Raw genomic sequence first — 23,154 nt, forward strand, 5'->3', positions numbered from 1 at the left:
TATGGATACAGAACAGAGCTTAGTACATAGATATGGATGCAGAACTGAGCTTAGTACATAGCTATGGATACAGAACAGAGCTTAGTACATAGCTATGGATGCAGAACAGAGCTTAGTACATAGCTATGGATGCAGAACAGAGCTTAGTACATAGCTATGGATGCAGAACTGAGCTTAGTACATAGATATGGATACAGAACTGAGCGTAGTACATAGATATGGATACAGAACTGAGCTTAGTACATAGATATGGATGAAGAACTGAGCTTAGTACATAGAAATGGATGCAGAACTGAGCTTAGTACATAGATATGGATGCAGAACTGAGCTTAGTACATAGATATGGATACAGAACAGAGCTTAGTACATAGATATGGATGCAGAACTGAGCTTAGTACATAGATATGGATGCAGAACTGAGCTTGGTACATAGATATGGATACAGAACAGAGCTTAGTACATAGATATGGATGTAGAAACTGAGCTTAGTACATAGATATGGAGACAGAACTGAGCTTAGTACATAGATATTGATTCAGAACTGAGCTTAGTACATAGATATGGATGCAGAACTGAGCATAGTACATAGATATGGATACAGAGCTTAGTACATAGCTATGGATGCAGAACAGAGCTTAGTACATAGCTATGGATGCAGAACTGAGCTTAGTACATAGATATGGAGACAGAACTGAGCTTAGTACATAGATATGGATTCAGAACTGAGCTTAGTACATAGAAATGCGAACAGAACCAAACGTAATATGTATGTAAAGGAGCTATTCCGGGAACAGAACTAGATGGAGGTTCTCTAATATATATATATATATATATGTATATATATATATATATATATATATATATATATATATATATATATATATATATATATATATAATAAAAATGTATGTACAATTCCACATACACCTACTTACATATGTTTAATTATACATCCACCTTTACAGATACATACACACTTCTCTACGTACATATTATACACAGTGATTAGAGCTTGCACCCCCACAGAGCTCACCTGCTGTGCGGCTCGTCTCCCCTGCTCGGAGATCCTCTTCTGCAGGCCGCCCGCGTTCCCTGCCAGCCTCCTGGTAGAAGTGGCCGCGCACACAGAGTTACGTGCTACCGTCTCTACTAGGCTCTAATGCTGTACATTAGATTATCCTCATGGGGAACATTGACTAATATGAATGGCGACAGATATTGGTGAACAACGTCGAGGATTGTATGTCGGAGTGTCTTCTAGTCTGAAAAATAAACATTTTACAAAACACTAAATTAATTTTCTTAGAATTAACAATACTGGGAGGATACAGGAGTACATAAGGGTCAATATAGGATCCATAATTGGGGCGCTTTCTTCATCCTCGGAGAGGATGAATTTCCCGAGTGTCTGCAATCTTCATTCAGATTCTTTCGCATCTTGTTGTTACTCGGCTCCTTGCAACAATAAAAAATTATTTACAAATTTTTTGGATTTTTTTTAAAATATTTACAAAAGTAGAATGTGCGAGAGTATTGAGACTAGCCGGGAGATATTCTTTATTGTGGCCCCAAATACATAGCTGCAGTGAAAGCCCTCGTGGCATTTACTATGAAGGATTAGATGAAATGCTAATTCACTAATCACTATCAAAACAATGAGCTTCACCCGGGTTAATGTGTGGATAGAGAAGGGCACTGTTCTGTGTTGCTGCTCCGGGCAGGGGGGGCATCGCCTCGCTTCTCCAGGTACACAGACGCTCATGCTGCGACTTTTCCGGTAATTACTCCCGGAATATTTGTTGCTTGCTTATGAATTAACTTGCATTTATGGATCTAAATCATTGCAATCATTTAATTACACCTGAGGAGCTGAACTATAATTGCTTGCTGCTAACGAGGATCTGAGATGGCTTGAGCAGTATTAATTTGGTGTTTACTTTTCTGAGTGCTAAAAGCATTAAAATGATTGTGCGATAGGATTACATTTTACTAATTGCTGCCATTCATTAGCTTGGTAAATGGCGAGGGAGATAGCGCTCTGCTGAAGGGCGGATTGCTGATGCTGGCATGTTTAGGCACTAATCTCTGACAGCGAAAAAAAAAAAAAAGACGATCTGGAAATGCTGGCTCATACACCGTGCCCTGTTCGAAAAGCCGCCGCTCCGTAGGTATTTTAGGTAAAATGCCCCTTTATAGCGACACCGCATCACAACCTGCTTGCAAAATATTTCCGTTAATGATTTTCACAAATTGGTGGATATTTTAATCCTTGTGAGCAAAGGCTGTTAAGTTTTAAAATTAAAGAGGACATTTCGCAAGTTGGAGCATGTTAAACTGACCGCATCATGAAATTTTGGCTGCGGAGCGAAGTAAAACATAGTTTGTATTTCTGATTTCTCCCCTTAGTTGCAAATATATTAACTTGTAAAGTTTAGCTTCAAATTTGCATTACCAGAGATGTTCCTCAGGGGGCATGGGACAGCCATACCATTGTTGCAATCTGTGTAACGACAGAGGAGCCAAATAGGTTAGGGGGCCACTACCACCTCCAAAACAGGTGGAAATGTGTATTATAATGAGCTAATGATGTGTAAAAGGCCCATATATTGTTGTTGCAAGGGAGGCTTTTACGGTCTCATACATTGCCTAATCATAAGAAAGTGTGGGGGAGGCGAGAACAACAGAGCGGAGTGATTACAAACACTTCCAGATTTTCACTCATAGCAGTCAGTGTGGGTAGAGTTGGGTACAGCAGAGCTGAGTGTGATTACAGCCACTTAAAGATCTCTTTTCACTACAGTATCCGTATCAAGGAAGTTAGAGAAAAGCTAGGAATAGAAAACGCAATAGGGTCTTACCCATCAAACATATGGAGATAAGGGATTGTGCTCACCTTGTAAGGTTGTGTGACACACAACCAGTATTAAGGTATGTAATCAGCTGCTGCAGAATCCACAAGCTCAAAAGCTAGAGTAGATCAAGAACCAAATAAAAGTGGAACTTTCACTGCGCTGCGGTGTAAATTACATAAATCCAAAAGTGTTAAACTTCGAAAAGCGTTTAATAAAACCACCTGAAGTGTCTCCCCACTACATCAGAATATCCATTGATTTTTCATAAATCAGTGTATTTCCTGATGAAGAAGTGCGCAAATCAAAAAAGGTCCGTGGAGCCTCTGTTAGGAGTCTCGACACAGAAAGTAGTCAGATATCCCTCCGGGAAGGACCTAGTCAAGGAGTGGCTCTTTTTAGAAGACCACCATAACCACCATATTAAGTGGCCCTATTAGTCAACATCCAACTCTTTGACGAGTTTAAAGATATGACAAGGGAAATACCAAGGCCAGGTATCCATCCACAGACAGCTGTTTCGGGGTATTGCCCCTCATCAGTGTGGAGTAGGATTCTGGCTAGGTGGTAGCAATGCCTAGTAGACCAAGAAAACAAAACTATCACTGATCTCGGGCAGATCAGCCAGAGAAAACACTGCCGGCAGCCAACAAAGGTGCTCAAAACCGTGAAATCCTAGGACCATTGCCCCCTTCTGATGAAGAACTGGGGAGACAGTATCGAGGAAGTGGCAGAGCTGTAGGATGAGAGCTGCAGTAACAGACATGTTTGTAATGATATTCGGCCATGCTGTATGCTCCCTCCCTGTATACTGACTGCTCTCTGAGGAAATCTGGAAGTGTTTGTAATCACTCAGTTTTGCTGTATTCCCCTTCACCATGTAACTTATTTGAAAACCTTGATCGGTGCTTCCATGTGTATGAAGATATTTGTCCAACAGTAATGCCTAAAATGAACTTCTACTGGGGTAATGCTTTGTAACTGCAAATTGATCCAAAAGGTATAAAAGTGCTATCATTAAGGACTCCCATACACATTAAATTAACGTCAGCTGATCCTCAGATATCGATGGTTTCGACTGATGCTCTAATGTGTATGAAGGCTCGTACTATCTATCGGGAGATGACGTTCAGGGGGAGAAAGATTTGGGATGTCCGATGTTACACTGCCGATCCTTTCATTCTCTGAGAAATAAACCACTGCCTGAGATAGAGAGAACTCCGGAGCGCTCGACGGAGAGAAAGCTCCAGTGTTTAGAAGTGTCAGGCGAGTTATCTACTGGAAGAACACTCTTTAAGCACCCAACTATTTAATATATATGGGAAGAGTAAAGCAGGCTTTACACGCAATGACATCGCTAACGAAATGTCGTTGGGGTCACGGAATTCGTGACGCATATCCAGTCTCGTTAGCGACGTCATTGCGTGTGAAACACACGAACGACCGTTAAACGATCAAAATTACTCACCTAATTGTTGATCGTTGACCGGTCGTTCTAATTCCGAATATCGTTGCTGTTGCAGGACGCAGGTTGTTCGTCGTTCCTGCGGCAGCACACATCGCTATGTGTGACACCGCAGGAACGAGGAACATCACCGTCCCTGCGGCCGCCGCAATGAGGAAGGAAGTAGGTGGGCGGGATGTTCGGCCCGCTCATCTCCGCCCCTTCTCCCTATTGGGCGGCCGCTTAGTGACGCCGCTGTGACGCCGAATGAACCGCCCCTTTAGTAAAGAGGCGGTTCGCCGGCCACAGCGACATCGCTAGGCAGGTAAGTACGTGTGACGGGTCCTAGCGATGTTGTGCGCCACGGGCAGCGATTTGCCCGTGACACACAACCGACGGGGGCGCGTGCTTTCACTAGCGATGTCGCTGTGTGTAAAGCCCGCTTAACACTTTTCTTATTAGATTTCTCTACACCCTGGGTTTTAAACCTGTGCTACAAGTAGACCGTGGGCTGCACATGCCTGGTCTACAATGGGGACTTGCAGAATTGGGGGATCAACATTTCAGCAGGATTCGTTAGCATATATTCTGCACTCTGAGACTGTGCACAAATTGCTTTTAATATGAAGGATTAATTTTGGCTTTTTGGTAAATCCCATCTAACTCTGTGACAAGCGTGAAGTACTTTGGTGCCACCTTTGAGATACGAGACACATCCTCAGATTACTGCTTTAAGGTCAATGACACGTTTTTGTTCCATATTTTTGGTTTCTTTTGCATACTCCGATCTACGGTGCAGTGAGTGCGTAGATTCAGAACCAAGATAGTCTTTAATTATCGGTTTAAACTGGATTTTTGATGTTTTGCAATGACTTACAATTGTCAAAGCTCCAATTATAAAATAATACCAGCAGTCTATTAATTTTTAGATTGCAGGTTGTTCACTGTGTACATTTACAATACCGTGGACACAAATGTAAAGTGCTTATTTAGGCTGCACCCTCTGGCTGGCAGGACCTGTGGTCTTTAGTCATGTGACCCTGATGACATCATCACTGGTCCATCTGCACATCTATTTTGCTTCCTGCCAATGATTGGCCAGTGTTCTACAGGATGCAGAAGTACACGCCCCCAGCATAAACTATTTACTTACACTCACTTGTGCTTAATGAAAGCTGACTTATTAGGTGCCAAATATCTGAATGCTGATATCTCGACAATAGAGACGAGATATTAAAGAAAAAAGAAACAAAACATTTTATTCCACTCTGCAGCCACCATTACATCGTATGTCCCATTCAATATGAAAAATTTGGTGACTGTCCCTCTTTTAATCCATCTCTGGCAGAGGTCAAGTGCTTGGTTATTAAGTAGCATTGTCCACAGTTGACTTCAGTTGGTCAGGAGATCTTGTCTACTTCACTTAGCTGAGCTCCAACCAGATGTCTGTCATGACTTCCATGCTCAGTCCAACTAACTAGGTGTTGTTGTTCACCCCACCCCCTCTTAGCATGCACATTACTACCTCTTCACAACTGTTCTCAGTCCTGTTCACACCTGGCCACTGCAATCAAGGTAATGCAGATGGCATTTACTTCTCGGCTTTTAAGGATTTATGGAATATGCCAAACTGCATTTACTTGTCTGTTATATCGCTACTGTTAACCATTGCCATGCTGAAAGATACCAGACTGAATTCTTGTGATTAACTACTTCCCTGCGAGAAGATACCAGTTTTCTTTACAATTGCTCTTCCCATGTATACTCGCACATCTGGCTCGGCTTCACTTGTGCTACCTGCTTCACTTGTTTGTCGTCCTAGTTCTCACTGATCCAGGTGTGATCTGTCAAAGCCCAATCCACTGTACCATTGCCTCTGATCAGTGCTGCTCACTCAGACCGACGGCTTAGAGAATCTTTCTCTCCAGCTGACCCCTTTAAGGCTGGAAACACATCTATGCGAGTAAAATCAGTCCGACTGGGCTGAAAAAAACTCGGCTGATTTTAGTTCACGTTAGGTGCGAGTGCAACGCAAGTGCGATGCTATTTCTGAATAAATTAATGATTTTACTAGCGTGTGTAATGCGTGTGTAATGCGTATTTTTTACTATGTCATCTGCCATTCAGCGCTGCTACATGGCCGCTGACAGCAGACACAGACAGCCATGTAGCAGAGCTGAATGGCAGATGACAGCAGACACAGACAGCCGCACAATCAGAATGAACTCGGGTGAACTTCACCCGACTTCATTGTCATGCTGCGGCTCTGTCTGTGCCGCGTCCTGATTAGCGGTCACCAGTGAAGGGTTCACCGGTGACCGCTAATCCCCCGAGTGACTGAAGTTAGCAGCCCTCTCTCATACACACCGATCCCTGGCGCCGCGCTGCACGGCATTCACACTGCTCCGGCGGCTTTTACTATTTTGAAAAAGCCGGCCGCTAATTAAACAATCTCGTATTCCCTGCTTTCCCCGCCCACAGGCGCCTATGATTGGTTGCAGTGAGACACGCCCCCACGCTGAGTGACAGGTGTCACACTGCACCCAATCACAGCAGCCGGTGGGCGGGTCTATACTGTGCAGTGAAATAAATAATTAAATAATTTAAAAAAATGGCGTGCGGTCCCCCCCAATTTTAATACCAGCCAGATAAAGCCATACGGCTGAAGGCTGGTATTCTCAGGATGGGGAGCTCCACGTTATGGGGAGCCCCCCAGCCTAACAATATCAGTCAGCAGCCGCCCAGAATTGCCGCATACATTATATGCGACAGTTCTGGGACTGTACCCGGCTCTTCCCGATTTGCCCTGGTGCGTTGGCAAATCGGGGTAATGAGTTAATGGCAGCCCATAGCTGCCACTAAATCCTAGATTAATCATGTCAGGCGTCTATGAGACACCTTCCATGATTAATCTGTAAGTGACAGTAAATAGACACACACACCCGAAAAAATCCTTTATTAGAAATAAAAAACACAAACACATTCCCTCATTACCAATTTAATAAGCCCCAAAAAGCCCTCCATATCCGGCGTACTCCACGGACCTCCAGCGTCGCTTCCAGCATGAAGGTGACAGGAGCTGCAGAAGACACCGCCGCTCCGGTCACCTCCAAGCAGCAACTGAGGTGAGTAGCGCGATCGGCTGAGCTGTCACTATTGGAGGATCCAGCGGTGGCCGCGATTAACCTCAGTGACAGCTCAGCTGATCGCGCTACTCACCTCAGTTGCTGCTTGGAGGTGACCGGAGCGGCGGTGTCTTCTGCAGCTCCTGTCACCTTCATGCTGGAAGCGACGCTGGAGGTCCGTGGAGTACGCCGGATATGGAGGGCTTTTTGGGGCTTATTAAATTGGTAATGAGGGAATGTGTTTGTGTTTTTTATTTCTAATAAAGGATTTTTTCGGGTGTGTGTGTTTATTTACTGTAACTTACAGATTAATCATGGAGGGTGTCTCATAGACGCCTGACATGATTAATCTAGGATTTAGTGGCAGCTATGGGCTGCCATTAACTCCTTATTACCCTGATTTGCCAACACACCAGGGCAAATCGGGAAGAGCCGGGTACAGTCCCAGAACTGTCGCATATAATGTATGCGGCAATTCTGGGCGGCTGCTGACTGATATTGTTAGGCTGGGGGGCTCCCCATAACGTGGAGCTCCCCATCCTGAGAATACCAGCCTTCAGCCGTATGGCTTTATCTGGCTGGTATTAAAATTGGGGGGGACCGCACGCCATTTTTTTTAATTATTTATTTATTTATTTCACTGCACAGTATAGACCCGCCCACCGGCTGCTGTGATTGGGTGCAGTGAGACACCTGTCACTCAGCGTGGGGGCGTGTCTCACTGCAACCAATCATAGGCGCCTGTGGGCGGGGAAAGCAGGGAATACGAGATTGTTTAATGAGCGGCCGGCTTTTTCAAAATAGTAAAAGCCGCCGCAGCAGTGAGAAAGCCGTGCAGCGCCGGGGATCGGGGATCGGTGAGTATGAGAGAGGAGGGGAAAATGATTGACAGAGTGTGAGAGAGGGACAGAGATAGTGACGGACCGACAGAGAGAGAATAGAGACTGAGAGGGAGAGACCGACTGACAGAGAATAGTGATTGACAGACATTGGGAGACATCGCTCGTTTCCAGTGTTTTAGGAAACATGCGAGAAATGTATTTAGAAAATCGGATGTCACTAGGATGGTGTGAGTGCCGTCCCGTGACATCCGATTTTTTACACGCTCCCATAGACTTGCATTGGAGAAACTCGCAGTAGAAACTCACAAAAAAGCAGCATGCTGCGATTTTTTTCTCAGTCCGATTTGGACTAAGAAAAAAAATCGCAAATGCGAGCTGAATCATTCACTAACATGTGTCCGATTCCAATGCGAGATTTTCTCGCATTGCTCTACTGAAGCTAATAGTGAAGAAAATAGTGATTTTGATGCTAGTTCTACCATATAGAAGTTTTATTACAACCAAAGAAGCATGACAGAATGGAATGGGGACAAACTAATGAAAGATTTTACATATACCTATAGGAACATGCCTAGGTTATCTGAGTCCAACACCATCTGACCCGGATTGTCTCACAAAAGTCATAAAGTCTCCCAACTTGGTTGCAGAATATTCTGATTACTTCCTACGTTTATGATTAGGAGTGACTCAAGGAGGCCAAAGTGTTAATTAATATTAGTACCTCTAGGAGAGGAAGACTGAACTGTTTTTGATAAGAGGTGTTGCTGATTTTATGCCAAGTTACCTACAGTACATATCAGTGGTGTTGGCCAAGTGTGACTACCCTAATAAACACTAGTTTTTGCTTAGAAAAAAAAAAAGTAAGTCTGATATCCGGTCAAAAGTAGCCTGTTTTTATTTTGTTCTCGCTGCTCCCCTGAGCAGTCTGTTTTTTTATTAAAATAAAAAAAAAATAAATAAATCTGCCTTACAGTGTAAAGATATGGGCCTTTTTATTCCATGCTAATTTCTATGGTCTTTACAAGATAATAATGCAGAACACTCTCAGGTCACACCCCTGAGGAACCCGTGAGCCACACCCCCTTGAAAAGACCCTAAAAAGTATCCCTAACTAAAAAAAACAAATCTATGGAACCGTATGGTGAATTTAAAATAAAAACAAAAAAAAACAATTGAAAACTCCGGGGATCAACAGGAATAAAATAAGAGCAAAAATTGGCCACATTTGACCTGGTGACAGGGTTGTCTTTAAAGAAGCAAATCTGACAGGTCGTAATGTAGATTTGGACAAATCTGTAGATCAGAAATTCCAACACAATATTGCAGCAATTTAATTTTATTTTCCAAAATATCACAAGGTGCCTCTTCTTCGATTATGGTGATGGCAGGCAGACTACGGATGAAACACGGTGTCAGCACAGGGCTCTGCTGATCTTACAACCACAGGAAATGTACAATAGTGATGATGGAGAAAAAACCCAAAAACTTGAGGGCCGCTGTCCCACGGTAGCTAATTGTGACCACTGTGACTGTGGTCTGCAGCAGGGGCTTTGGACACCATCCAGTTGGACTGCCAGATCTGACACTCATTTCCCAATTGTTCCTTTATCGTTTGGCACATAGATGTCTTGTGCTTTACACATGCCAGGAAAACGCTCACGTGTGCCAATTTGTCTGCCACCGTTAAGGCACACGGTGTGAAAATCAGAGCAAGTGGGATGCGATAAAACAGGGCATTCCACTCGGACCAATATTAGCCTGTGTGCCAGCACCCATGAGGGATTATTTTCTCAGCCCTAATCGGACCGAGAAAATAGTCGCAGCATGCTGCGAGTGTAATGCGATCCTTGTTTCTCTCGCACCCATTTAAGTCTAGGGGGCGAGAGAAATCTCGCACTGCACTCACAGTACACCGGTGTACCGCGCGTGCAGGGCAAGAATGACAATAGCCGGCTATGGAGGAGAGAGCGAGATAAATCCCTCCCCTCCTCAGTGCCGGCCTGTCCCTCCTCAGTGCCAGCCCGCCACCCGCAGCTGTGGTCCGATCGCACGATTGGACCTCAGTCGCAGGGACACTCGCATGACACTCGGCTCCCGCTGTGCTGCCAGCGCGAGCCGACTGTCATGCGAGGATCGCAGTAGTGCCCCGTGTGACCCCGGCGTTAAGGCCCCGTTACATGCAGCGATGTATCTAACGATATATCGCCAGGGTCACGGATTCCGTGACGCACATCCGGCATCGATAGCGACGTTGTTGCGTGTGACACCAACGAACGAGTGTTAACAATGGAAAATACTCACCCTATCGTCCATCGTTGAGACGTCGTTCATTTTCAAAATATCGTTGATTGTTGAGGTCGCAAGTTGTTCGTCGTTCCCGAGGCACCACACATCACTATGTGTGACACCTCGGGACCGATGAACTACAGCTTATCTGCGTCCACTGGCAATGCGGAAGGAAGGAGGTGGGCGGGATGTTATGTCCCGCTCATCTCCGCCCCTCTGCTTCTATTGGCCGGCCGCTGAGTGACGTCGCTGTGACGCCGAACGTCCCTTCTCCTTCAGGAAGAGGATGTTCGCTGCCCACAGCGAGGTCATTTGGAAGGTAAGTACGTGTGACGGGGGTTATCGACTTTGTGCGACATGGGCAACAAATTATCCGAAATGCACAAACTATGGGGGGCGGGTGCGATCGCACGATAAATGTATGCGTTTAACGCCGCCTTTAGACTTGCAATTTAGGACTTTTCTACGGAAAATATCGTATACCAAAAAATCCACACTTTCAAGTCTAGTGATAAATGATTCTATGCAAAAAACAAACAAACAACATAAGTTTGGAAATTTGACATCCAATAGGAATGCAATTGACCATGGTGACCTTTTATCTCTCTAGTTGTCACACAGAGTTTTGCACAAAATGCACCAACTGTCATGGCAGTGTTGGGCTCTGTTCACATTGCAAAGTGTGAGACTTTGATGATTTCTTTGGTGTTTCTGATCAACTCAGACAGACCCGGGTGTCGACCTGCTGCCTGCTCTTTCATAGACAGACTAGCAAGAATTAACCTCTGCTAGCCTGCTTTTAGGCTTCTTGAATCACATGTTGTAAGGAAGCCAATCAATCACTTCTGCTCCTCTCATTTTTAGGCTGGAGGAAATCTTCTACCCATGCCAACTATAGTTTCTGCTGTGTTGGTCAGTGAGTTGTGGTGCCCCAGACTTGCTGGAGAAAGAGTTGCTTTATGCTGCTGTTGTTGTGGAGTTACTCATTATCTTGTTGCTTTGCTTCCTTCCTGATCGTGTGTTCCTCCTAATCTCTTATACCTCTGTGTCTGCGTGCTGTGTCACAGAGTTTTCGTTTCCCCTGTTTGTCTATTTCTGTGGGATAAATCACACTCCTGTCTCGGCATCCCCTGGGGGTTGGGGGTATAAAATCATGGTTGGTCAGGAGCAGGGTCAGGAAGGAGGCTCAGACATACCCACCATTAAGGGTATTTCTGAGAATAGGGATAGTACAGGGACCCCTAGCCCTGGTTTCCCGCTATCCGCATAGGCTCTCGTGACATTAGCATTGTACCATTGCCATACAAATGGCTATTATGCAAGATACGATATGTTAGTCTTATGTATATTCTCGCTTGTTATATATGTAATCGTTTGGAAACTTGAAAATAAAAAAAAAATGTGCATATGTGGGAAAATACAGTTATTTGCTTTTATCTATGAGAATTCGAATGACAAATGGCCCTGTGGGACCTACGCTGGAAAGAAACAGTGTCCCTTATCCAATGTAATGAATAGGCCGAGCTGATAAAGCACCTGTTTACACGGGCGGGTCAACGGTGTCTCAACCAAAGCATGAGAGTGCAACCGCCACACAAAGGAAAGACTTTTGCTCCCATCAAAGGGGTGGTGATATTTGAGTATGTTTCGAGATCAGCGTTGAGATATATCCAAGAATTTCCACCTATTACTTGTCCGGCTTTTGGCCTGGCACGATCAACACTCGAAGTGTGAAAAGGCCGTGAGTCCCCTCCTTTCACTGTCCCATAAATTACCATGAACTGTTAGATCACACTGCGGTTTGTTGTCCTAGGCTAAACATTTTCAGAACCATTTGTCTTGTAAATTCCCTCCGCTGAATACATGCAAAGCCTAGGCGTGTCTCATTGTGTCATTTCACGTTTATTTAACCAGTGCAGCCTTTATTTTACCTGTGAAGTCTTGGAGCAATTGTCAAAAAAAGGTGCCAGGTCAAACATCTGCAGACTTTGGAGCGGAGAAGTTTGTGGAAGTCGGGAAAGACGGTTAGCATAGGGAGGCGACTGCCTTCATTGGTCATAGATATCCTACAGCTGGGTCATATCGTGTCTGGATAGCAAGTCTGGTGTGTTCTCAGGATGTCAAAAATGTCAAGGACTAGGGATATTAGCCAAACCGAAACCCATCTATGGACAGCTGTTTCGAGGATCTTGCCCTCATCAGTAAAGGGTGGGGGACTGCTTGGCTAGATGAGTGAGAAGGAAATGCTTTTTCTGCTTCTCTGGTGGTGTGTAGAGCTTCTCATTGAAATAGTTGTCCGGTGAACGCAAGTTATCATTAGTTATGGGCGAACACTAAAATGCTCGTTCCTCGTTTCGAGCTGGTCAGATGCTTGGACACGCTTGACGCGAGTAACGAGAATTATGGAAAGTCAATGATTGACTTGTTCGGGTGTCTACTCACATATAGCCGGCCATAACCGGAGCATTTCCAATGCGAGGGAAGGTCTGAGGTTTTTTTGGTCACTCTACATTCGAGAATGTTTCATCCCCCGGGAGAGCCACTCAGAAGCTGCGACTAGCTGTCCCTGGGGTGCCTGCACACATCATGTAGTGAAGCAAGCCTGTGCAGTGTGGTCGTTGTTTCATGGACGAAATATCCAAGCACCTGCGTTACTCGGCCGACCTCCGCAAGTACCTGAGCAAGCTAATGCTCGATTGACTAATCAGCAGTGCCGAGCATGCTCGTTCATCGCTGGCGGCACGGTGGCTTAGTTGGTAGCACTCCAGTCTTGCAGCGCTGGGGTCCGGGGACTTAAATCCCACCTAGGGCAACATCTGCAAGAAGTTTGTATGTTCTCCCCGTGTTTGTGTGGGTTTCCCTGGGATCTCTGCTTTCCTCCCACACTCCAAACACATACTGATAGGGAATTTAGATTGTGAGCCCCAAGAGGGACAGTGTTGTCAATGTATGTAAAGTGCTGTGGAATCCATAGCGCTATATAAGTGAATAAGTATTATATTATAGTTATCTATACTAGCTTAATGATCGGTGAGGGTCTGACCTGCTCTGATCAGCAAAGAGGGGAACTTTTATCTTTCTTAGAACAGAGCAGCAATGCGCATGCTCAACCGTTACTTCCTTCATTTCGTATGGAACCACCCAGTGCTACATTCTGCTTTTTCCAGCACCAAGGACAATATCTTCAAGGAGTTTGTATGTTCTCTCCGTATTGATGTGGGCTTCCCTTAGGTTCTCCGGTTTCCTTCCACACTCCATAGACACAATGATAAGGAATGTAGATTGTGAGCCCCAATGGGGACAGTGGTGGTTATACCTGTAAGCACCATGAAATATGAGGATGCAATATAAGCAACTCATGATAATAATATAATTAATAATAAGTGTTGCGCATGGAATGGAGTAGGTTTTCTGGCATAAGAAACGTCGGCACTATTCATGAATTTGACAGGTGCTCGTTGCCAATCACCATCTTGCCTGGCTCCTTCCAAACTATGCCCATTTTGTCAGCTGCTTCAGATTGGCGAAAAATCCCTTTGGGCCAGATTTGTGGCAGAAAACGCCTTGAAACATTGTAAAGTTTTTGCGCAACTTGTAGTTGCTCAAAAACGTTGCGACTTTTGGAATTATTATGCCAGTCCCGACCAGCTCTCATGAAGTGGGCAGTAATGGGACTTATCCAAGCCCATCCAGCAAATTTATCAAAATTCATGCAGCCCCTGACTGGAGTTAGGGCACACGTCAGTTGTAAGATGCCCCTTATTCATATAGATACTGCAAACAAAGACGGTCAATGCAAAAGCGCCATTTTTTTTATGTGTGCATTCACTTTTCTTTTTAACACAAAATGTGAACAAATGATTATATTTGAGTGTGAATTTGGCAGTACACTCTCTAAAGTACTGAGAAAGACATTTATTCCATTAACCTTAGGCTACATTCACATGACCGTCCCGTTTTTGCGGTCTGCAAAAAACTGACCTGTTTTTCCACAGATGCATGCATGTGACATCCGTGTGACATCCATATCCGTTCTGTATATAGTCCGTGTGTCATCTGTGTGCCTTCCGTTTTATTGCGGAATGCAAAAAAAAAAAACGGAAAGAGGTTTACATACCGTCAAAAGATAGAAACACAGATAGATGGATAGATGGGTGGATAGATAGCTGGGTGGATAGATAGAGAAATAGATAGACATATAGATAGATGAGAAAGACATATATAATGTCCCACTCTCCTGCATTTTGTAATCTTGTACCCTTTAGTGCCTTTCATATTGCACTAAAGGGTGTTTAGCCTTGTACTTAGCCAAAAAAATAAATAAATAAAAAAAAACTACATGGGGTCCCCCCTATTTTTTGTAGCCAGCTAAGGTGAAGCAGACAGCGGTAGCCTGCAAACCGCAGCTGGCAGCTTATACTTGGCTGGTAATCCAACACAGAGCGCATTCCACGCCGTTATTTTAAATTAAATAAATAATTTAAAACAAAAAACATGTGGTTCCCCCTCAAATTGGATCATCAGCCAAGGTAAAGCTGACCGCTGTCGTCTGGTATTCTCAGACTAGGGAGGTCCACAGTTATTGGACCCTCCCCAGCCTAAAAATAGCAGGCTGCAGTCGCTCCAGAAGTGGCGCATCCAGTAGATGCGCCAATCCTGGTGCTTTTCCCCAGCTCATCCCGTTGCCCTGGTGTGGTGGCAAACGGGTAATATATGGGATTGATACCAACTGTGTAATGTCACCTGACATCAAGCCCTGGGGTTAATGATGTCACGGTGTTTATCAGATACCCGACATCGCTAACCCAGTTAGTAATAAAAATTTGTTGTCTATTTTTTTTTTCTTTATTTGAAAAAACACTCCCCACCACATTCCCTCTTTCACCAATTTATTAAAAAGAAAAAAACAAATCCGGGTCCGGCGTAATCCAATAAGGGGGTCCCATGACGATCCATAGTCACTGTCACTGTCTCAGTCAATGAAGAACAGAATATTCCCATTTGGCTGGGAGAGCCGTGCAGTGACCTGAGAACATCATTAGGTCAGATCACTGCAGGGGATGACGAGCCCAGATGTCATGAGGTTAGCGAGGTACAGTACCTGCAGTGCTTAACTCTGCTGAACTCGTGATGTCTGCACTCGTTACTGAGTTCCATGACCACTGCGATCTCACCGCAAGTCTCACAACTGACCCAAGACTGTGACTAGCAGTGACGTCACAGGCTCCCGCAAGACTTGAGGTGATATCGCTGCGGGCATGGAGCTCAGTGACTAGCGCTGACGTCAGGAGTACAGCGGAGATCATCACAGCAGGTAATAAACTTAGCAAAATCACCTGACGGCAGTGCATGTCATCCCCGCAGATGCTGATACACTACTGTGCGAGCAGCTGCAGGGCTGGCTCGGGAGTGGGACACAGATTGACGGAAGTGCTTCCGGGGATTTTGCGGACCCATTGACTTGTATTTAATCACAGTCCGCAATTGTGGAACAGAATAGGACATGTTGTGAGTTCTCCTTCAATGGAAGTCTTTACAAAGAGGTTGGACGGACATCTGTCTGGGATGATTTAGTGAATCCTGCTTTGAGTAGGGGGTTGGACTAGATGACCCAGGAGGTCCATTCCAACTCTACCATTCTATGATTCTATGTTCCATAATAACGTAACGGACATACGGACTGCAATGTGTTTTTGTAGGAACTATTGTTGAGCGGACCCGGATCCGCAAAATCCGTATCCGCACGGTTCGAGAGCCCGATCCGAGTCTCTCTCTCTCTCTATCTCTTTCTGTCTCTCTCTCTCTCTCTCATCGGATCCGGACTTCTGTGGCTAACCGATTCGCTCAACTCTAGTAGGAACTGATGGCACATGGAAGCACTTCCATATGCCATCCGATCCTACACAAAACACACTGAAAAGATGGTCCTGGCAGTAGGTCCACAAAAAAAAAAAAGAAACTGACCAGGACAAACGGACCAGCCGCCTGAATGAGCCCTTAACCGTCAATCCATATCCAGCTGAGTGTTTACTTTTCTGTGTCCTTTTGGTCATCAGATGTGTGACCACCCAGAGTGACTCGCATAGTTGAGACGCTCAGATGTTTCTAATAAACGACCCTGTACTATACACCCCTGTAAAAACTGACCCTCCAGGTCATGAAATGACACTGGGAGTGCAGAAAGCCTCCTTACATATAATGTCTTTGGTGATAAATCCAAGGAAATGTGAAAAATACCTATGAACAAGATGTCCTGAGTGCAACCGGACTGTCAAATGTAGTGCTGCAAATGAGTCCTGGGGTCTATTCAAGTGCCTAGGAGACATAAAAACTATTGACTCAAGTGAACACGTAATACAAAGGTGCTAGGAAATACAAAAAAAATAGGCTTCGAGACCCTGCAAATGTCACACAAAGGTTTGCACAACTGTCATGGAGGCATTGAACTCTGTTCAGATTGCAGATTCTGACACTTTGGAAAAAAGCAGCAAAAAGTAACGTACAGTCATATGAAAAAGTTTGGGCACCCCTATTAATGTTAACCTTTTTTCTTTATAACAATTTGGGTTTTTGCAGCAGCTATTTCAGTTTCATATATCTAATAACTGATGGACTGAGTAATATTTCTGGATTGAAATGAGGTTTATTGTACTAACAGAAAATATGCAATCCGCATTTAAACAAAATTTGACCGGTGCAAAAGTATGGGCACCTCAACATAAAAGTGACATTAATATTTTGTAGATCCTCCTTTTGCAAAAATAACAGCCTCTAGTCGCTTCCTGTAGCTGTTAATGAGTTCCTGGATCCTGAATGAAGGTAGATTTGACCATTCCTGTTTACAAAACAATTCCAGTTCAGTTAAGTTTGATGGTCGCCGAGCATGGACAGCCGCTTCAAATCATCCCACAGATTTTCAATGATATTCAGGTCTGGGGACTGGGATGGCCATTCCAGAACATTATAATTGTTCCTCTGCATGAATGCCTGAGTAGATTTGGAGCGGTGTTTTGGATCATTGTCTTGCTGAAATATCCATCCCCTGCGTAACTTCAACTTCGTCACTGATTCTTGCACATTATTGTCAAGAATCTGCTGATACTGAGTTGAATCCATGCGACCCTCAACTTTAACAAGATTCCCGGTGCCGGCATTGGCCACACAGCCCCAAAGCATGATGGAACCTCCACCAAATTTTACTGTGGGTAGCAAGTGCTTTTCTTGGAATGCCGTGTTTTTTTGCCTCCATGCATAACGCCTTTTTGTATGACCAAACAACTCAATCTTTGTTTCCTCAGTCCACAGGACCTTCTTCCAAAATGTAACTGGCTTGTCCAAATGTGCTTATGCATACCTCAGGCGACTCTGTTTGTAGCGTGCTTGCAGAAACGGCTTCTTTCGCATCACTCTCCCATACAGCTTCTCCTTGTGCAATGTGCGCTGTATTGTTGACCGATGCACATTGACATTATCTGCAGCAATATGATGCTGCAGGTCTTTGGAGGTGGTCTGTGGATTGTCCTTGACTGTTCTCACCATTCTTCTTCTCTGCCTTTCTGATATTTTTCTTGGCCTGCCACTTCTGGGCTTAACAAGAACTGTACCTGTGTTCTTCCATTTCCTTACTATGTTCCTCACAGTGGAAACTGACAGTTTAAATCTCTGAGACAACTTTTTGTATCCTTCCCCTGAACAACTATGTTGAATAATCTTTTGTTTTCAGATCATTTGAGAGTTGTTTTGAGGAGCCCATGATGCCACTCTTCATAGGAGATTCAAATAGGAGAACAACTTGCAAGTGGCCACCTTAAATACCTTTTCTCATGATTGGATACACCTGCCTATGAAGTTCAAAGCTCAATGAGGTTACAAAACCAATTTAGTGCTTTAGTAAGTCAGTAAAAAGTAGTTAGGAGTGTTCAAATCAAGAAATTGATAAGGGTGCCCATACTTTTGCACCGGTCAAATTTTGTCTAAATGCGGATTGCACATTTTCTGTTAGTACAATAAACGTCATTTCAATCCAGAAATATTACTCAGTCCATCAGTTATTAGATATATGAAACTGAAATAGCTGTTGCAAAAACCAAATTGTTATAAAGAAAAAAGGTTAACATTAATAGGGGTGCCCAAACTTTTTCATATGACTGTATACACATAGTCTAACAGGACCTCCCTCTTGTTCCCCCTATGGAAAACAGTATCCTCAAAGTAACAGCTCGCTCACATTTGCGTATAAATCGGACGAGTGTTGCTTGATGTTTTGTCCGATATTTTGCTCCAATGCTATACTATGGGCCAGTGCCGACCAGCGCTTTTTTTCTCATATCCTGATTCAGCATGAGAAAAAGAAAAATCGCTGGATGCAGTACATATTGGACGCTGTGTACCCATACAAGTCTATGGGTGCGTGGAAATCATCAGACTGCACTCAGATGTCATCCAAATGCAGTCTGATATGCGCCAGGACAGGCAATGGTGAAACGAATCTCCGCACCTGTGATCCGATTCTTGCATGTGAGAGAATGGGAGCACAGGAGCTGACGCTCGGCTCTCGCTCGCTGCAGAGTGTGAGCTGAGTGTGTTTTGCAGAATGCATCCAATTGTCTCACGTGAGAGAACCTCGGCCAATGTAAGGAGCAAAAGCTAAAATATATTAGAAGTGTAATATTGTCTCCTAGCTGGCCCCTACAGTAGTTATGCCCCCCAAATGCCACTATAAACTAATAATGTATGTCCCTGATCCTGGGCCCATATATTTAATAGTGTTCTCTATTCTGTAATAATGTTAAAAAAGTTGTCTGGTCTATAATCAAAACTCTGCAGTCTCTCCGTGTGCCGCTCTCTGTGACTGCAGACTTGTGAATCCTCCCAGCGCACACAGTGCGCACTGCGAGGGTTCATTGGTGTCAGGGCAGAGAATGGCGGTGACGTATGGAATAGGCAGACTCCCAACCAGAACCCAACTTGTGGATGCAGTATCACCCAATGCAAGTGTAGTCACCTGTAGACAAACATTAGTCCCCAAATAGCCCCTCTATATACAGCATGAGCCAACACCTAGCCTCCTATGTACAGTATGAGCCCCCACATAGCCCCTCTATACAGCATGAGTCCCCACATAGTCCCACAATTTGCACTATGAGCCCTCACAGTTCCCTATATACAGGATGAGCCCCCACATAGCCCCCTATATACAGTATGAGCCAGCACATAGCTCCTATATACAGTGTGATCCCTCACATAGCCTCCCTATGTACAGTGTGAGCCCTCACATAGCCTCCCTATATACAGTATAAACCCCCACATAGCCTCTTTATATACAGGATGAGCCCCCACATAGCCCCCTATATACAGTATATGCCAGCACATAGCCTCCCTATCTACAGTGTGAGCCCTTACATAGCCTCTTTATATACAGGATGAGCCCCCACATAGCCACTTATATACAGTATATGCCAGCACATAGCCTCCCTATATACAGTGTGAGCCCTCACATAGCCCTCTTATAAACAGTGAGCCCCAACATAGCTTTACTATTTACAGTATATGCCAGCACATAGCCTCCCTATCTACAGTGTGAGCCCTTACATAGCCTCTTTATATACAGGATGAGCCCCCACATAGCCCCCTATATACAGTATATGCCAGCACATAGCCCCCTATATACAGTGTGAGCCCTCACATAGCCTCCCTATATACAGTGTGAGCCCTCACATAGCCCTCTTATATACAGTGAGCCCCAACATAGCTTTACTATTTACAGTATATGCCAGCACATAGCCTCCCTATATACAGGATGAGCCCTCACATAGTTTCCCTATATACAGTGTGAGCACTCACAGAACCCTCTTATATACAGTGAGCCCCAACATAGCTTTACTATTTACAGTATGAGTCTCCACATAGCACACTATATACAGTATGAGCCCTCACATAGCCCACTGTAAACAGGATGAACCCCCACATTGCCCCAATATACAGAATGAGCCTACTATTTACAGTATGAACCCCCATATATACAGGATGAACTCCTTATGTACAGGATGAGCCCTGACATAGCCCCCAATATACAGAAAGGGCCCACACATACCCTCCCTCTATACAGCATGAGCCCTCTCATAGCCCCTATATACAGTATGAACCCACACATAGGAGGCTATGTAAAGTATGAGCCCCACATAGCCCCCTATAGACAGTATGAACCCACACATAGCCTCCCATGTAAATTATGAGCCCCACATAGCCCCCTATAGACAGTATGAACCCACACACAGCCTCCTATGTAAATTATGAGCCCCACATAGTCCCCTATATACAGTATGAACCCACACATAGCCTCCTATGTACAGTATGAGCCCCACATAGTCCCCTATAGACAGTATGAACCCACACATAGCCTCCTATGTAAATTATGAGCCCCACATAGTCCTCTATAGACAGTATGAACCCACACACAGCCTCCTATGTACAGTATGAGCCCCACATAGTCCCCTATAGACAGTATGAACCCACACACAGCCTCCTATGTACAGTATGAGCCCCACATAGTCCCCTATAGACAGTATGAACCCACACACAGCCTCCTATGTACAGTATGAGCCCCACATAGTCCCCTATAGACAGTATGAACCCACACACAGCCTCCTATGTAAATTATGAGCCCCACATAGTCCTCTATATACAGTATGAACCCACACATAGCCTCCTATGTACAGTATGAGCCCCACATAGTCCCCTATAGACAGTATGAACCCACACATAGCCTCCTATGTAAATTATGAGCCCCACATAGTCCTCTATAGACAGTATGAACCCACACACAGCCTCCTATGTACAGTATGAGCCCCACATAGTCCCCTATAGACAGTATGAACCCACACACAGCCTCCTATGTACAGTATGAGCCCCACATAGTCCCCTATAGACAGTATGAATCCACACATAGCCTCCTATGTACAGTATGAGCCCCACATAGTCCCCTATAGACAGTATGAACCCACATACAGCCTCCTATGTACAGTATGAGCCCCACATAGTCCCCTATAGACAGTATGAATCCACACATAGCCTCCTATGTACAGTATGAGCCCCACATAGTCCCCTATAGACAGTATGAACCCACACACAGCCTCCTATGTACAGTATGAGCCCCACATAGTCCCCTATAGACAGTATGAACCCACACACAGCCTCCTATGTACAGTATGAGCCCCACATAGTCCCCTATAGACAGTATGAACCCACACACAGCCTCCTATGTACAGTATGAGCCCCACATAGTCCCCTATAGACAGTATGAATCCACACATAGCCTCCTATGTACAGTATGAGCCCCACATAGTCCCCTATAGACAGTATGAACCCACACACAGCCTCCTATGTAAATTATGAGCCCCACATAGTCCTCTATAGACAGTATGAACCCACACACAGCCTCCTATGTACAGTATGAGCCCCACATAGTCCCCTATAGACAGTATGAACCCACACACAGCCTCCTATGTACAGTATGAGCCCCACATAGTCCCCTATAGACAGTATGAACCCACACACAGCCTCCTATGTACAGTATGAGCCCCACATAGTCCCCTATAGACAGTATTAGCCATCACATAACCTCCTATCAACCAGGACTCGTAGAAAAAAAACACTGGAAAATACAAACTACACATGCTCATCTTCTCGGTTCCTGAGTGGCATCCTCTTGCTGATTCATATCAGTTTGTAACATTTCTGCTGCTATATCAGAGGCTGGCGGATGACATCAGCACATGGCAATGACATCACTGCCATGGTCAGCGCTCTGACGTCTGCTGCCGGAATACAGGTCATGGCCATTTTAGCACTCAAGCTACAGTTACCAGTAGGCCCCCTCTACGTCCAGCTTGGGAGTCCACTGGAGCATCATCCATTGTCCCAGTGGGCCAAACCGCTGCTGCATACACTTGATATAGGGCAGAAATCTCTTGTGAATGGAGAACTTTCATCCCAGTAATTGATATTATACAGTTTTACAGGAGATTGGGCAAGTGTCATCAACTGGCAGCCGACAATGGCAGTAGAGGAAGAAAAATAGTATGAAATTTTATATATTACGAAATGGAAAAAACAGCTCTGGAAAACTTTTTTTTTTTTTAATTCGGATTAAATTATTATGTAAAAACAGTTTTAATTTGAGAGATTGATTTACCCATGTGATCAGAACTTATGGCACTAGGAATGATGCCACTTACACGCGAACGCGCTTATTTATCATGTTCTTTCTCATTTCATACAAACTAATGCAAGTCCAGGTATTGGAGATGTCATCTGTTTTTCAGCCACTAGAGGGGGCAGTGTCTTACTTTTGGTAACAATACAGTATTTTTGTTTATTTTTATAGGATGTTTTCTCCTGTTGAGAAAAAAAACCTATAATAAAAAAAGTAATAAAAGGCTTTGAAATTCAAGCATAAATCTCATTTGTTTATCCACGAATTCCATTGAAGAAAATAATTCCTTTTATCACATTCTTAATTTGTTGAGTCAGCCATAAATAATAATAATAATAATAATAATAATATTTATATAGCGCAATTAATTCCACAGCATTTTACAAATATTGGC

At 44.3% G+C, this 23,154-nt stretch overlaps 1 protein-coding gene across 1 annotated transcript in view; it reads left to right on the forward strand.

Moving 5' to 3' along the window:
* MIPOL1 (mirror-image polydactyly 1) overlaps positions 1 to 23,154 on the forward strand; it is a 416,191-nt gene that overhangs the window by 112,517 nt on the left and 280,520 nt on the right. The window lies entirely within an intron of this gene.

The sequence above is a fragment of the Anomaloglossus baeobatrachus genome, chromosome 12, assembly GCF_048569485.1.
Source record: "Anomaloglossus baeobatrachus isolate aAnoBae1 chromosome 12, aAnoBae1.hap1, whole genome shotgun sequence".
NCBI classification, from domain to species: domain Eukaryota; kingdom Metazoa; phylum Chordata; class Amphibia; order Anura; family Aromobatidae; genus Anomaloglossus; species Anomaloglossus baeobatrachus.